The sequence below is a fragment of the Pongo pygmaeus genome, chromosome 18 (assembly GCF_028885625.2).
Source record: "Pongo pygmaeus isolate AG05252 chromosome 18, NHGRI_mPonPyg2-v2.0_pri, whole genome shotgun sequence".
Lineage (NCBI taxonomy): Eukaryota > Metazoa > Chordata > Mammalia > Primates > Hominidae > Pongo > Pongo pygmaeus.
The window spans coordinates 68,916,027-68,932,013 of record NC_072391.2 but is presented as its reverse complement, the minus strand read 5'-3'; the positions used below and the strand labels follow the sequence as shown (position 1 = coordinate 68,932,013).

General features: G+C 40.0%; 1 pseudogene; it reads left to right on the top strand.

Annotated features, from left to right (window-relative positions):
• The first annotated feature begins 2,871 nt into the window (after positions 1–2,871).
• On the top strand, positions 2,872–4,186 carry LOC129015291 (keratin, type I cytoskeletal 18-like; annotated as a pseudogene).
• The last annotated feature ends 11,801 nt before the right edge of the window (positions 4,187–15,987 follow it).

Genomic DNA, 15,987 nt, shown 5'->3' with positions numbered 1-15,987 from the left:
TTGTTATGAGGATTAAATATGTTAATAGTTACACTTTAAACAGTGCCTGGCATAAAATACATGCTCTGTAACTGCTCATGCTTGTCATCATCATTATTATTTTTCTTCTCTCAGTCAAGTTAAGCATGTACAGTGAGTCCTCACTTAACATCATTGAGAGGTTCTTGAAAACTGACTTTAAGTGATAGAACAAATAAACCAATTTTTAATCATCAACATTATAATAACAGTGTTATTCGAAGACCTGATATATCTTGTTTTACTTAAAGTCAGTTTCCAAGAACCTGTTGATGATAGTGAAGATTTACTGTAGTCAAAAACTACTTTGGAATCAGACAGTGCTGGGTTTAAATCCCAGCGCTGTCACTTACTAGACATTTTGACGTTGAGCATGTTACTTAATCTGTGATCCTCAGTATTCTTATCTGTCAAAAAGAAATAATATGTCTAACCTTATAGAAAGCACCAAATATATGAAGGTATTATGAACTTATGTTTCAGTTTCTTTTCTGAAATGTAGTAATAACCCCACCCTTGGGATGTCCTGAAGATTATGTATTTCATTCATGAAAAGCACTTAGAATGGTACCTGACACAAAAGTATGTGTTCAGTGAGTGTTAGCTAATATGATGGTGATGATGACAACTATATAAAGGACTCTGCACAGTGCCTTGCGTATCATAAGCACTCAAATATTACTTTTGAAGCTCTCCATGAATGTTTTCTTTATTTCTTCCTATTAGCCTTTCTTTTACATTCCAGCTGGCCTGCTGGACCTTTATTCTTGTGTATTCCTTTCCTCTTCCCTCACTTGCTTGTAAGGATTTTGAATGTTATATATGGGCCAATAATAAACCATATCCTCTGACATCCTTAAAAAACAAAAGACAAAACCTTCTACTTTGTTTTTATTCTGGAGACAATAAGGCTGATGAGTCATTAAACATTATCTTCAAGTACACAAAGATTCTTGCTGCAGAAAGGTGGCTGCCAGCTCTCCATCTTCAGGACAGAAGAAGAGAAATAGACTTCAGTGGAGCATACAAACACAGCATGGAAGGCAAAAGAGGATGATAGACTCTAACTCTGAGAGGCTAAAAACAAAGAATATTCTTAATGTATTTAGAATGGCTATGTGCGTGTGTTTCCAACCAAAGGGAAGGGAAAATTCTAATGAAATCCCTTTTAGCCCCATACTTCTGATTGTGTTATCCTCAAATATTTTAACTATAAATATTACCTGGTAATGTGTACCTTGCTTGTCCTGTGTTCTTTTGTCATATTATCATTCCTGGTTTCATAATAGCTGGTGCCGGTTATAAACCAATCAGAAAAAGATCTTGGTTTGGGATAGATATTTACTATTCAGAAAGGCTAAAAACTGTTTCTCCTTGCAGTAATATATAATAATAAAAAAATAAGCATAGCCAAAATTTTCATTTGCATTCCAGAGGAAGTAGTCTGAATAAATTCACCCTATTCATACACAGGGTTTTTTTTTTTTAATATTGTTTTAAACACTACTAAGTGTTAACGTTTTACATTAAGTCATTACTTTGACAGGGATTTGATAATATAATTATGGCCTTTATAATCATGTAGAAAATCATGTTAATTAAATAAACAAAAACTGAAGGAAAATGAACATTTTGATTGGGTTTATTTCATCAGAAGAGTCAGACATCTCAAAATAGAAGCAGACATCTGTGGAAATGAAGAAAAATCTACAGTTCTTAAAAACCAGGACTCTCTGCTAAGGATATTATATAGAGAGCTAGGAAATAGCTCAGCTTTAAACATACCCCTTAATAGATATATTAAAGCTGAATTTCCCTCTTCCCCCTTTTTGTTTAATTTTCTTTTAAAGCTGTGTTTTTAATGGCAGATGAAGCTATCTTTTTTTTATACTTTGAACAAGTATGGCATCTTTTACCCAGGAATCTCAAATTCCCACAAATTTCATACATAGTAGTTATTATATGTAAAATATACAAAACATGAGGCTTCCTGCAAATTCCTGGCAGGGTGTGGAGCGGGTGTGGCGGGTATATGCATTATATCCCATGTTTTTAGGAATTTTTCTTTGGGTTCCTAGTGATGATTATTCCCACTGAAGGGAGATCTGTGCCCAGTTGGCATGTTTTTTAGAGGCTTTTATACCACAGCAGAGTTCCCAATGATACTTTATCATTTAGACCTCCTTCCTTAAAAATATGAGGGAGCTAGAGTGATTTTTTTTTATTAAACACTTCAGGACTTTTATTTTTGTCTTTTCATATTTTTATGTTTGGCATGTAGTAGGTACTCAATAATAATAGTTGAAGCCATGAAAATCTTTGGTCATTTTCAAAGTGATTCTTTTGGAATGCTATGTATTTATTATATCAGTGTCCAAAACAGTTCTGGAATTGCCCTCAGAGCTTGTGTTAGAGTCTTTTGAATATACTTATCTTTGCAGGTCAATTAATATTTATTTAGTGTCTATAATATATATATTTCAATTTTTTTTGTAGAGATGGGGGTCTCACTATGTTGCCCAGGCTGGTCTTGAACTCCTGGCCTCAAGCAATCCTCCCGCCTTGGCCTCCCAAAGTGTTTGGATTACAGGGATGAGCGACTACACTTGACCTGTGTTTTTTAAGTATCATGATTTCACCCATTAGCTTATTTACTGCAGTTGTAGCTATTGCACAGCAGTCTCCCTTGTGTCAGGAACAGTTAATAAGTACTGAAGGTGGACAGTGAGAAATAATAATCAGATAAAATAAAAATAGAATAATAAGAAATGGTTCTCTTCCAAGAGTTATAACTTAGAAATATACATTCAAATAAACATACTAGAAAATACAGGTCGTCGGCAAAGCCTGAGTCCTGTCCTCTCACTCTCCTCTGTGGACAGCATGAACTTCACCACTCGCTCCACCTTCTCCACCAACTACCAGTCCCTGGGCTCTGTCCAGGCACCCAGCTACAGTGCCCGGCCAGTCAGCAGCACGGCCAACGTCTATGCAGGCACCAGGGGCTCTGGTTCCCGGATCTCCATGTCCCACTCCGCCAGCTTCTGGGGCGGCATGGGGTCTGGGGGCCTGTCTGCAGGGATGGCTGGGGGTCTTGTAAGAATGGGAGGCATCCAGAACAAGAAAGAGACCATGCAAAGCCTGAACGACTGCCTGGCCTCCTACCTGAACAGAGTGAGGAACCTGGAGACGGAGAACTGGAAGCTAGAGAGCAAAATCTGGGAGCACCTGGAGAAGAAGGGACCCCAGTTCAGAGACTGGAGCCGTTACTTCCAGACCATCAAGGACCTGAGGGCTCAGATCTTCGCAAATACTGTGGACAATGCCTGCATCGTTCTGCAGATTGACAGTGCCTGTCTTGCGGCTGATGATTTTAGAGTCAAGTATGAGACAGAGCTGGCCGTGCACTAGTCTGTGGAGAACGACATCCATGGGCTCTGCAAGGTCATTGATGACACCAGTGTCACTCGGCTGCAGCTGGAGACAGAGATCGAGGCTCGCAAGGAAGAGCTGCTCTTCATGAAGAAGAACCACGAAGAGGAAGTAAAAGGCCTACAAGCCCAGATTGCCAGCTCTGGGTTGACCTTGGAGGTAGATCCCCAAATCTCAGGACCTCGCCAAGATCATGGCAGACATCTGGGCCCAATATGACAAGCTGGCTCGGAAGAACAGAGAGGAGCTGGACGAGTACTGGTCTCAGCAGATTGAGGAGAGCACCACAGTGGTCACCACGCAGTCCGTCAAGGTTGGAGCTGCTGAGATGACACTCACGGAGCTGAGACGTACAGTCCAGTCCTTGGAGACTGACCTGGACTCCATGAGAAATCTGAAGGCCAGCTTGGAGAACAGCCTGAGGGAGGTGGAGGCCCGCTACACCCTGTAGATGGATCAGCTCAGTGGGATCCTGCTTTACCTGGAGTCAGAGCTGGCACAGACCCGGGCAGAGGGGTAGCGCCAGGTCGAGGAGGCCCTGCAGAACATCAAGGTCAACCTGGAGGCTGAGATCGCCACCTACTGCTGCCTGCTGGAAGATGGCGAGGACTTCAATCTTGGTGATGCCCTGGACAGCAGCAACTCCATGCAAACCATCCAAAAGACCACCACCTGCCGGATAGTGGATGGCAAAGTGGTGTCTGAGAACAATGACCCCAAAGTTCTGAAACATTAAGCCAGCAGAAGCAGGGTACCCTTTGGGGAGCAGGAGGCCAAAAAAAAGTTCAGAGGTCCAAAAAAAAAAAAAAAAAAGAGAAAATACAGTGTTATAGCAGATAAATGTATACAGTGGAATCGACAAGGTCTCTTGGGTGAGCATCATGGAAGAGGTGGCATTTCAGATCTTGATGGATATAGATAGGGAAATATGGGAGAAGGGTATAGCAGGAAAAGAGAAAATTGTAAGCAAAGACCCCAAAGCAGAAAAGCATTTGGTTCAGTCAGAGAATAGTGAGACAGAAAAAGATACAGAGATAGAACTTTGGAGCTAGAGTCCGGGGGTACTAACCTCAGTGCTGAAACATACCGTGTCCTTTGACAAGTGACTTGAACTGTGTCTTGGTTTTCTCCTCTGTAAAATGGGGGTAAGATTTGTACCTACATCACAGAGTTGTTACAAGGAATAATATATAATAATACATCTAAAACAGTGCCTGGCACATAACAAGCACCATGTAAGTGTTAGAAAATGAAGAGACTGGAGTATCTTCTCTGCTGTACTGGAAGCCACTGGAAGTTTTTGAGCAAGGTGGTGAAAAGATAGGTGCTATACTTTAAGAGTATGATCCTGGCACTACTGTGTACAGTTGATCATGAGAGAGATGCTAGTTAAGAGAGATCCTGGGAAGGGGAAATGCCAGCTTGCACTGAAGCAATAGCTATGGGAATGAAAAGGAGGGGATGGATGCAAGAAACACTGGAGGGTCCCCATAACATGCACATACTTTTTATTTTATTTTAAGTTCCGGGATACGTGTGCAGGATGTACAGGTTTGTTACATAGGTAAACATGTGCCATGGTGGTTTGCTGTACCTATCAACTTATCACCTAGGTAACAAGCCTAGCATGCATTAGCTATTTATCCTGATGTACTCCCTCCCCTAAACTTCCCCCACCCCTGCCAACAGGCCCCAGCATGTGTTGTTCCCCTCCCTGTTTCCATGTGTTCTTGTTATTCAGCTGCCACTTACAAGTGAGAACATGCGGTATTTGGTTTCCTGTTCCTACATTAGTTTGCTGAGGATAACTGCTTCCAGCCCTGTCCATATCCCTGCAAAGGACGTGATCTCATTCCTTTTTATGGCTGCATAGTATTCCATGGTGTATATGTACCATGTTTTCTTTATCCAGTTTATCATTGCTGGGCATTTGGGTTGATTCCATGTCTTTGCTATTATTAATAGTGCTGCAGTGAACATACGCATGCATATATCTTTATAATAGAATGATTTCTATTCCTTTGGGTATATATCCAGTAATGGGATTGCTGGGTCAAATGGCTTTTCTGATTCTAGGTCTTTGAGGAAAGGAATTGCCACACTGTCTTCCACAACGGTTGAACTAATTTACATTCCCACCAACAGTGTAAAAGCGTTTTCTGTCTCCACAGCCGTGCCAGCATTTGTTGTTTCTTGACTTTTTAATAATTGCCATTCTGACTGGTGTGAGATGATATCTCATTGTGGTTTTGATTTGCATTTCTCTAATGATCAGTGATGTTGAGTGTTTTTTCACGTTTGTTGGCCGCATAAATGTCTTCTTTTGAGAAGTGTTTATTCATGTCCTTTGCCCAGTTTTTGATGGGTTGTGTTTTTCTTGTAAATTTAAGTTCCTTGTAGATTTTGGATATTAGACCTTTGTCAGATGGATAGATTGCAAAAAAATTTCTCCCACTCTGTAGGTTGCCTGTTCACTCTGATAATAATTTCTTTTGCTGTGCAGAAGCTCTTTAGTTTAATTAGATACCATTTGTCAATTTTTGCTTTTGTTGCAATTGCTTTTGGCCACTGCATCATGAACTCTTTGCCTGTGCCTATGTCCTGAATGGTATTGCCTAGATTTTCTTCTAGGGTTTTTATAGTTTTGGGTTTTATGTTTAAGACTTTAATCCATCTGGATTTAGTTTTTGTATAAGGTGTAAGGAAGGGGTCCAGTTTCAATTTTCTGAATATGACTAGCCAGTTCTCCCAGCACCAGTTATTAAATAGGGAATCCTTTTCTCCATTGCTTGTTTTTGTCAGGTTTGTCAAAGATCAGATGGTTGTAGATGTGTGGTCTTATTTCTGAGTTGTCTATTGTGTTCCATTGGTCTGTGTGTCTGTTTTGGTACCAGTACCATGCTGTTTTGGTTACTGTAGCCTTGTAGTATAGTTTGAAGTCAAGTAGTGTGATGCCTCCAGCTTTGTTCTTTTTGCTTAGGATTGTCTTGGCTATATGGGCACTTTTTTGGTTCCATATGAAATTTAAAGGAGATTTTTTTTTTCTAAATCTGTGAAGAATGTATGTCAATGGTAGTCTGATGGGAATAGCATTGACTCTATAAATTATTTTGGGCAGTATGGTCATTTTCATGACATTGATTCTTCCTATCCATGAGTGTGGAATGTTTTTCCATTTGTGTACTCTCTGATTTCCTTGAGCAGTGGTTTGTCATTCTCTTTGAAGAGATCCTTCACTTTCCTTGTTAGTTGTATTCCTAGGTATTGTACAGTCTTTGTAGCAGTTGTGAGTGGGAGTTCATTGATGATTGGGCTCTCTGCTTGTCCGTTGTTGGTGTATAGGAATGCTTTTGATTTTTGCACATTGATTTTATATCCAGAGACTTTGCCTAAAGTTGCTTGTCAGCTTGAGAAGCTTTTGGGCTGAGACAATGCGATTTTCTAGATACAGGATCATGTCATCTGCAAACAGAGACAGTTTGACTTCTCTTCTTATTTGAATACCCTTTACTTCTTTCTCTTGCCTGATTGCCCTAGCTGGAACTTCCAGTACTATGTTGAATAGGAGTGGTGAGAGGCCATCCTTGTCTTGTGCTGGTTTTCAAGGGGAATGCTTCCAGCTTTTGCCCATTCAGTGTGATATTGGCTGTGGGTTTGTCATTAAATAATAATACCTTATTATTTTGAGGTATATTCCATTAATACCTAATTTATTGACAGTTTTTAACATGAAGGGATGTTGAATTTTATCAAAGGCCTTTTCCGTGTCTTTTGAGATAATCATGTGGTTTTTGTCTTTAGTTCTGGTTTTGTGATAAATTATATTTATTGATTTGCATATGTGGAACCAGCCTTGCTCCTGGCAGTGAAAAGGAGAATTCCCTCCTTTTCAATTGTCTGTAATAGTTTCAGAAGAAATGGTACCAGCTCCTCTTTGTACTTCTGGTAGAATTCAGCTGTAAATCTGTCTGGTCCTGGGCTTTTTTCAGTTGGTAGGCTATTTATTGCTGCCTCAATTTCAGAACTTGTTAGTGGTCTGTTCAGGTATTCAACCTCTTCCTGGTTCAGTCTTGTGAGGGTGTATGTGTCCAAGAATTTATCCATTTCTTCTAGATTTTCCAGTTTATTTTCATAGAGGTGTTTATAGTATTCTCTGATCATTGTTTGTATTTCTGTGGGGTCAGTAGTGATATTCCCTTTATCATTTTTTATTGTGTCTATTTGATTCTCCTCTCTTTTCTTCTTTATTAGTCTACCTAGTAGTCTATTTTATTAGGGTGTTTTTTTTTTTTTAAAAAAAAAAAAGCTCCTGGATTTGTTGGGGGTTTTTGTGAAGGGTTTTTGTGTCTCTATCTCATTCACTTCTGCTCTCATCTTGGTTATTTCTTGTCTTCTGCTAGTTTTGGGGCTTGTTTGCTTTTGGTTCTCTAGTTCTTTTAGTTGTAATGGTAGGGTGTCAGTTTGAGATCTTTCTAGCTTTCTGATGTGGGTATTTAGTCCTATAAATTTTTCTCTTAACACTGCTTTAGCTGCGTCCCAGAGATTCTGGTACATTGTCTCTGTGTTCTCATTGGTTTCAAAGAACTTCTTGATTTCTACCTTAATTTCATTATTTACCCAGGAGTCATTCAGGAACAGGGTGTTCAATTTCTGTGTAGTTGTGTGGTTTTGAGTGAGTTGCTGAATCTTCAGTTCCAACTTGATTGCCCTGTGGTCTGAGAGACTGTTATGATTTCAGTTCTTTTGCGTTTGCTGAGGAGTGTTTTACTGCCAATCATGTGATTGATTTTAGAGTAAGTGCCATGTGGCAGCAAGAAGAATATATATTCTGTTGTTTTTAGGTGGAGAGTTCTGTAGATATCTATCACGTCCACTTGATCCAGAGCTGAGTTCAAGTCCTGAATATCTTTGTTAATTTTCTATCTTGATCATCTGTCTAATATTGACAGCAGGGTGTTAAAGTCTTCTAGTATTATTGTGTGGGAATCTAAGTTTCTTTGTAGGTCTCTAAGAACTTGTTTTTATGAATCCGGGTGCTCCTGTATTGGGTACATATATATTTAGGGTAGTTAGGTCTTCTTGTTGAATTGAACCCTTTACCATTATGTAATGCCCTTCTTTGTCTTTTTAAAAAATCTTTGTCTTTTAAAAAAAAATCTTTGTTGGTTTAAAGTGTGTTTGGTCAGAAACTAGGATTGCAACCCCTGCTTTTTTCTGCTTTCCATTTGCTCAGTAAATTTTCCTTGAGCCTATGTATACCTTTGCTTGTGAGATGGGTCTCTTGAATACAGCACACCAATGGGTCTTGACTCTTTATCCAGCTTGACATTATGGGTCTTTTAATTGGAGCATTTAGCACATTTACATTTAAGTTTAATATTGTTATTGTGAATTTGACCTTGTCATCATGATGCTTGCTGGTTATTTTGCAGACTTGTTAATGTAGTTGCTTCATAGTGTCATTGGTCTTTGTACTTCAGTGTGTTTTTGTAGTATCTGGTAATGGCTTTTCCTTTCCATATTTAGTGCTTCCTTCAGGAGCTCTTGCCAGGCAGGCCTGGTGGTGACGAATTCCCTCAGCATTTGCTTGTCTGAAAAGAATTTTATTTCTCCTTCACTTATGAAGCTTAGTTTGGCTGGACATGAAATTCTGGATTGGAAATTCTTTTCTTTAAGAATGTTGAATATTGGCCCCCACTCTCTTCTGGCTTATAGCATTTCTGCTGAGAGGTCCACTGTTAGTCTCATGGGCTTCCCCTGGCCTTTCTCTCTGGCTGCCCTTAACATTTTTTCCCTCATTTTGACCTTAGAGAATCTGATGATTATGTGTCTTAGGGTTGATCTTCTCATGGAGTATCTTACTGGGGTTTTCTGGATTTCCTGAATTTGAGTGTTATTCTGTCTTGCTAGCCTGGGGAAGTTTTCCTGGATGATATTCGGGTTCCATTCTCTCCATCTCTTTCAAGGATCGGGGAGAACCCGAATCAGTCATAGGTTCAGTCTTTGTATATAATCCAATAGTTATTGGAGGTTTTGTTCATTCCTTTTCATTCTTTTTACTCTAATCTTGTCTGCCCATCTTATTTCAGCAAGATAGTCTTCAAGCTCTGAAATTCTTCTCTCTGCTTGATCTATTCAGCTATTGATACTTGTGGTTGCATTGTGAAGTTCTCTTGTGTTTTTCAGCTCCATTGGGTCATTTATGTTCCTCTCTAAACCGGTTACTCTTGTTAACAACTCCTGTAATGTTTTATTATAATTCTTAGCTTCTTTGCATTGGGTTAGAACATGCTCCTTTAGCTCAGCAAAGTTCGTTATTACCCACCTTCTGAAGCCTCCTTCTGTCGGTTCATCCATCTCAGCTTCAGCCCAATTCTGTGGCCTTACTGGAGAGGTGTTGTGATTATTTGGAGGAGAATAGACACTCTGGCTTTTTGAGTTTTCAGTGTTTTTCCACTGATTCTTTCTCATCTTCATGAATTTATCTAGCTTCAATCTTTGAGGCTACTGACCTTTGGATGGGGTTTTTGTGGGGACTTTTTGATGATGATGTTGTTGTTGTTGCTTCTGTTTGTTTGTTTTTCTTTCAACAGTCAGGTCCCTCTTCCTTAGGGCTGCTGCCATTTGCTCAGGGTCCACTCCAGACCCTTTTCACCTGGGTCTCTCCTGCACCTGAAGGTGTCACTGGTGGAGGCTACAGAACAGCAAAGATGGCTGCCTGCTCCTTCCTCTGGGAACCCCATCCCAGAGGGGCACCGACCTAATGCCAGCAGGAATGCTCCTGTATAAAGTGTCTGGTGACCCGTGTTTGGGGTTCTCACCCAGTCAGGAGGCACAGGATCAGGGACCTGCTTAACGAAGCACTCTGGCTGCCCCTTGCTGGAGGGGCTGCACTGCACTGGGGGGAATCCCACTTGTCTGGACTGCCTGGATTTCTCAGAGCCAGCAGGGGGAAAGAATAAGTCCACTGATCCATGGAGATCATGACCGCCCTTTTCCCCAGGGGCTCCATCCCAGGGAGATCAGAGTTCTGTCCCTAACTCCCTGGCTGGAGTTGCTGAAATTCCTACAGAGAGACCATGCCTGGCAAGGAGGGATGGGTCAGGGTCCAGCCTAAAGAGGCAGTCTGGCCACAGTCTTCCACAGCTGCTGTGCTGTGCTGTGGGGAATTCCTACTGGGTCCAAACCACCCAGTCTCCCTAGCACAGGCAGAGGAAAACAGCAGGTTGGAGCTGCAGTCATGGCTGCTGCCCCTCCCCCCCAGGAACTCAGTAGTCTTAGGCAGTCTCCAGCTGAGCGACCACTGAGAATCTCCACAGACCCAAGGCCCTGGTGGGATGGGCTCCTGAGGGGATCTCCTGATCCACAGGTTGCACAGATCTGTGGGAAAAGCATGGTTTCCCCGGGCGAAATAGTACAATCATTCACCATCTCATTTGGCTGGGGGTGGGAGTTCCCCTTGCCATGTGTGGCTCCCAGGTGGGCCGTCACTCCACTCTGCTTTTTTCCTTGCTCTCCGTGGGTCATGCCAACTGCCTAGTCAGTCCCAGTGAGAGAACTTGGATACCTCAGTTGCCCGTGCAGGATTCACTTGTTGTTTTCATTTTCAGTGAGAGCCTCTGACCGCACTTGTTTCTAGTCAGCCATCTTGGCCCCTCCCCGCCATACTTTTCAAGTGTTTGAACTGAAGGTATCTCTGTTTTTGATACAATCAAAAGTCATTTGGAAATAAATATGGTGACCAAGGTGGGGTTTTTTTTGTTTTTGTTTTTGTTTTAAATAGAGGCCAGACACGATGATTCATGCTTATGATTCCAGCACTTGGTGGGGCTGAGGTGGGCGGATTACATGAGCCCAGGAGTTCAAGACCAGCCTGGGCAACATGGTGGAAATCTGTCTGTACAAAACTCTTTCTGTACAAAAGTTAGCCAGTTGTGATGTCATGTGCCTGTGGTCTCAGTTACTCTGTAGGCTGAGGTGGGAGGATCACCTGAGCCCAGGGAGGTTGAGGCTGCAGTGAGCTGTGATTGTGCCACTGCATTTCGGCCTGAGTGACAAAGTGAGAGCCTGTCTCAAAAAATAAAAAGAAAACAGAAAGAGATGGATTTTTAAAGTAATGAGACAAATTTTCTGCTATGGATTTTTAAACTGATACTAAAGGCACTCCAAAGGAGATTTGCTTTAAAAAAATGTATGGTACATTTAGTGGTGGAATAAATGTATAATTTCCCGATTATTACTATAAAGGAAAATATGCACTTTGTTGTATAAAAGTTAGTGTGCTACCAGCATGGCACATGTATACATATGTAACTAACCTGCATATTGCACACATGTACCCTAAAACCTAAAGTATAATAATAAAAAAAAAGTTAGTGTGCTTATCTAATCATCAGTAATATTATACATCCTCCCTTTTTAATGAAATTAAAGTTGAAAAATAAGTTACTAATTTATTATGATAATCTCTTGAATACATACTTATAGAATGGAGATAGAAATATATTTAAAGACCAAAATTTGGTCTTTTATTCATTTTACTTAGCATTTACTGATATGTGTACCTCTTGGATGCTCCCACATCTTGTTGATTTCGCTTCTTTCTGTTACTATTTGCTTTTATATTCTATATTTCGATTGATTGATTGTAGAGATGAAAGTCTCACTATGTTGCCCAGGCTGATCACAAACTCCTGGCCTCAAGCAGTCCTCCACCTTGGCCTCCCAAATGCTGAGATTATAGGCATGAGCCACCACACTCAACCATTTTTTTAAAACTAGCTTGTTAAAATGAAGAATGGGAGGGGAAGCACAAAAGCCAGGGTTTGTTCACTTTAAATGTTACCAAAGTGAGGGAGGGGACTTCATTTGGGTAATCTCAAATGTTTTACATAGCTTTTCAATGATGCATGCTTGCACTACCATTTTCTGTATTCTGTTGCAATTTCTTGATACCATTATTGAGTTTATTAATGGTCTCCTTACCATGTTGTTTACCCATGTGTAGTTCAATAAGTACTGCCCTATGTGCTCATCCAATCAGCTTTCTCCTATCACTTTGTACCTGCTCTGACATGGTGCTAAAAAAACCAAAAGCCTTTCATAAAATAATTGTATATAATTCATCGAACATTGCATTTTACTTAAAAACACCCCCTTTTTTGGCAAATGAACCACCTTGCAAATTTTTAAGCTGAAATTGCTAGCAGTGTTTCCAAGATAAACATGCTATTTATAGACAAAAATCTTTTAAATTATCAGTTAACGAATACCTAATGGGATATACATTTGCACAGTAATAAAATCACAAAAAGAGAATGATTAGTTATTTTCAGTCAGTTAAGAAGGACTCTTGTGACTGGAGTCTACACCAGGAGCAGGACTGTCTTTTCCACCATATAGGTCCTAGGAATTAGACATCTGTTTTCATTTCTTATAGTGAAAAGAGGTCTGAAACAATGTGTAATGTCCTAGAAATGAGACAGAACTGTTTGATGAGTTAAGAGCAGATATCTGGATGGATGGAGGTCAATGAGAACTGTAGTCTCTGCCTCTTGTTGAAAAGAAAATACTCTAGGAAAAACCTTCAGTCATCAGTTCAGCAAAAATAATTATAATTCCCACTGGAGATACTGAAACGACCTGGGATCTCTTTGTCAAGTCCAACGTAGGATTTTCTTTTTTTAATACTTATTATAAAATTAAAACTAAGGGAAACATTTTTGTTTAGCTTTTTTTTGAGACCGAGTCTCTCTCTGTGCTCCACACTGGAGTTCAGTGGTGTGATCTCAGCTCACTGAACCTCCACCTTTCGGGGTTAAGTGATTTTCCTGCCTCAGCCTCCCAAGTAGCTGGGATGACAGCGTGTGCCACCATGCCTGGCTAGTTGTATTTTGAGCAGAGATGGGGTTTCACCATGTTGGCCAGGCTGGTCTCGACCTCCTGACCTCAAGTGATCCCCTCACTTCACCCTCCCATAGTGCTAGGATTACAGGCGTGGACCACCGCGGCCGGCCCCAACATAAGATTTTCTTAATGGTATTTTTTTTACCTAAGCTTCATTCTGCAAATGAAAACAAAAAATCATTTGGTAGAGGGGACACCAATAATTCAGTGTTTTCGAAACGTCATTACTTCTGAAAGTTCAGAGTTTGTTACCTGTATCTTCTACCAATTCCAAATATGTTGATTCTTGTCAAGCCCCGAGTGGGAGATGGAGGTGCTAATTCTTCAGGATAACACCAGGCCAGTGAAACTGGAATGGGATAAAATCCATAAGGAATTTATCCTAGTTCCTGGATAAGTCAGCAAAGAAAATGTATGAACATGAGATTGAATTCTCAACCCTAGATGTCATTCTCTCTTCAAATACCCAGAAAATTTCAAAGTAACTCTGGGTTATGAACAAAAAAGTTACGTGCTTTGACCAGCTATTTTTCATGTGTTAACCATGGTGTTCTCTTCTAGCTGTGCAGAGCAGTATAACTTGTACTAGTCTGAAAAGCAGAAATAAAAACCTTAGTGTTTATAAGGACATTTTTGGCAGATGAAAGCAGGAACTTTGTCTGTTGTGAATGGCAATAAAAACTTCAGAACTCATTGATATAACATATTTTGTTGCTCTTCTGTATTCTATTGAAAGTCCTTCTTACCACTGCTTTGAAAGGAGTTTAGACAGTAACTAGGCACACAACTATGCCAAGAATTTTAATTGAGTTGAGGGCCTTCATACAAATAAGACTAAGACTTGTAATAGCAAATAGAATTCTTTGATTTGTAGGTGTTTTGATATAACCAGTTGATATGCAGATTAGCCCCCAGTGGGATATTGACTATTGAAGTATATGTAAGCACTTTCTAAATTATGAAGCATTACCAAATGTATCTGTTTTAGGTTTGCCCTATTCCTATTGGCAAGTATAGTGGTCATTCATTCATTCAACAAATATTTACTACATGCTTACTATGTGCCAACTACTTTTGTAAGTACTAGAGATATAGTAATGAATAAAACTTTATATTCTTATGAATAAATTTTTACACATAAAATAAAACATAAAAAATAGCCCAGGCATGGTTGTTCACACCTGTAATTCTAGCAGTTTGTGAGGCCAAGATGGGAAGATGGCTTGAGGCCAAGAGTTTGAGACCAGCCTGGTAAATAGAGTGAGAACCTGTTTCTATTAAAAAATAATAAAAATCAAAAATAACTTCAGATAGTGATACATGCTGTGAAGAGGAAAAATCAAGATATTTAGAGAGTGTATGAGGAAGGGGGTAGGTTTTGAGTAGGGAAGAGGAGAAACATTTTACCTAGGTTGTTCAGGAAAAGTCAATCTGAAGAACTAACATCTTAACTGAGACATGGTTCTTGAGAAGTCAGCCATAAATTCTAAGTGGAGGGAACAAGCAGTGTGAAGATGCTGTGATAGGAAGAAGCTTGGTATGTTCCAGAATGACAAGACCAGGTTATGAAGTGAGCAAAGCTCATTGGAATTTATAATCTCATGCCTGCAGAATGGCAAGTGAATGAGGGAAGAAGAAATACACTAACTTTTCTTTATTTGTACATTTTTATTTTTGTTTTTGCATGAGTCTCTACATAGCTAGAGGAAGCATGTTAAAGAAGAGAATTATCTGGACTGTTTTACTACTTTCCCTTAGTGTCCTAAGAAGTATTTTGCTATGAGCACCATGTCTCCATTTCCCTTCTTTATTCAGAAATATCCTCTTCAATTTTTGTTTGCCTTCTTAATAAAATTTACAAAGGAAATGCAGATTTTTTAATGTCTTTTCATATAACCGTATCAAAGGAAATAGAAGAGAGGAAAACGCTGAAGAAATAGATACTATAGTGATTATATATTTTGAAGCAGATACTGCCTTTGTTATAATAGAGTCAGGTCATCATGGGCAGCTTAGTTAATTTCTCTTGAGCCTCAGTTTCCTTTTCTATAATATATGGAGGTAACTACTATTTATCTTATAGAATTACATGAGATCAAGCACATGAAGCATTTAGCACAGTGCTTGGCACATAGATAATGTTTATGGAGCACTTACTGTTTGTCTTTTAAAGACAGGGTCTTGCTCTGTCACACAGGCTGGAATGCAGTGGTACAACCTTGGCTTACTGCAGCCTCAACCTCCTGGGTTCAAACAATTCTCCTACCTCAGCATCCTGACTAGATGGAACTACAGGTGCACACCATCATTACTGGCTAACTCTTGTATTTTTTGCAGAGATGGGATCTCACTGTGTTGCCCAGGCTGGTTTCAAACTCCTGGGCTCAAGTAATCCTTCCACCTTCACCTCCGAAAGTGCTGGGATTACAGGTGTGAGCTACCATGCCTGTCCTTACTGTTATATTATCATGAATATCTTTATTCTTTCAAATCACCTCCCAGTAAACCTTTTCTGCAGACTTTTTCAAGTAGTTCTAATAAACTTTTATGCTGGCATCCCCCCTCCCCCAGCTTATGCCACTGTCCAAATATCTTTTTCTCTATTGTCCAGCTCAAAGACACTGTATGTTT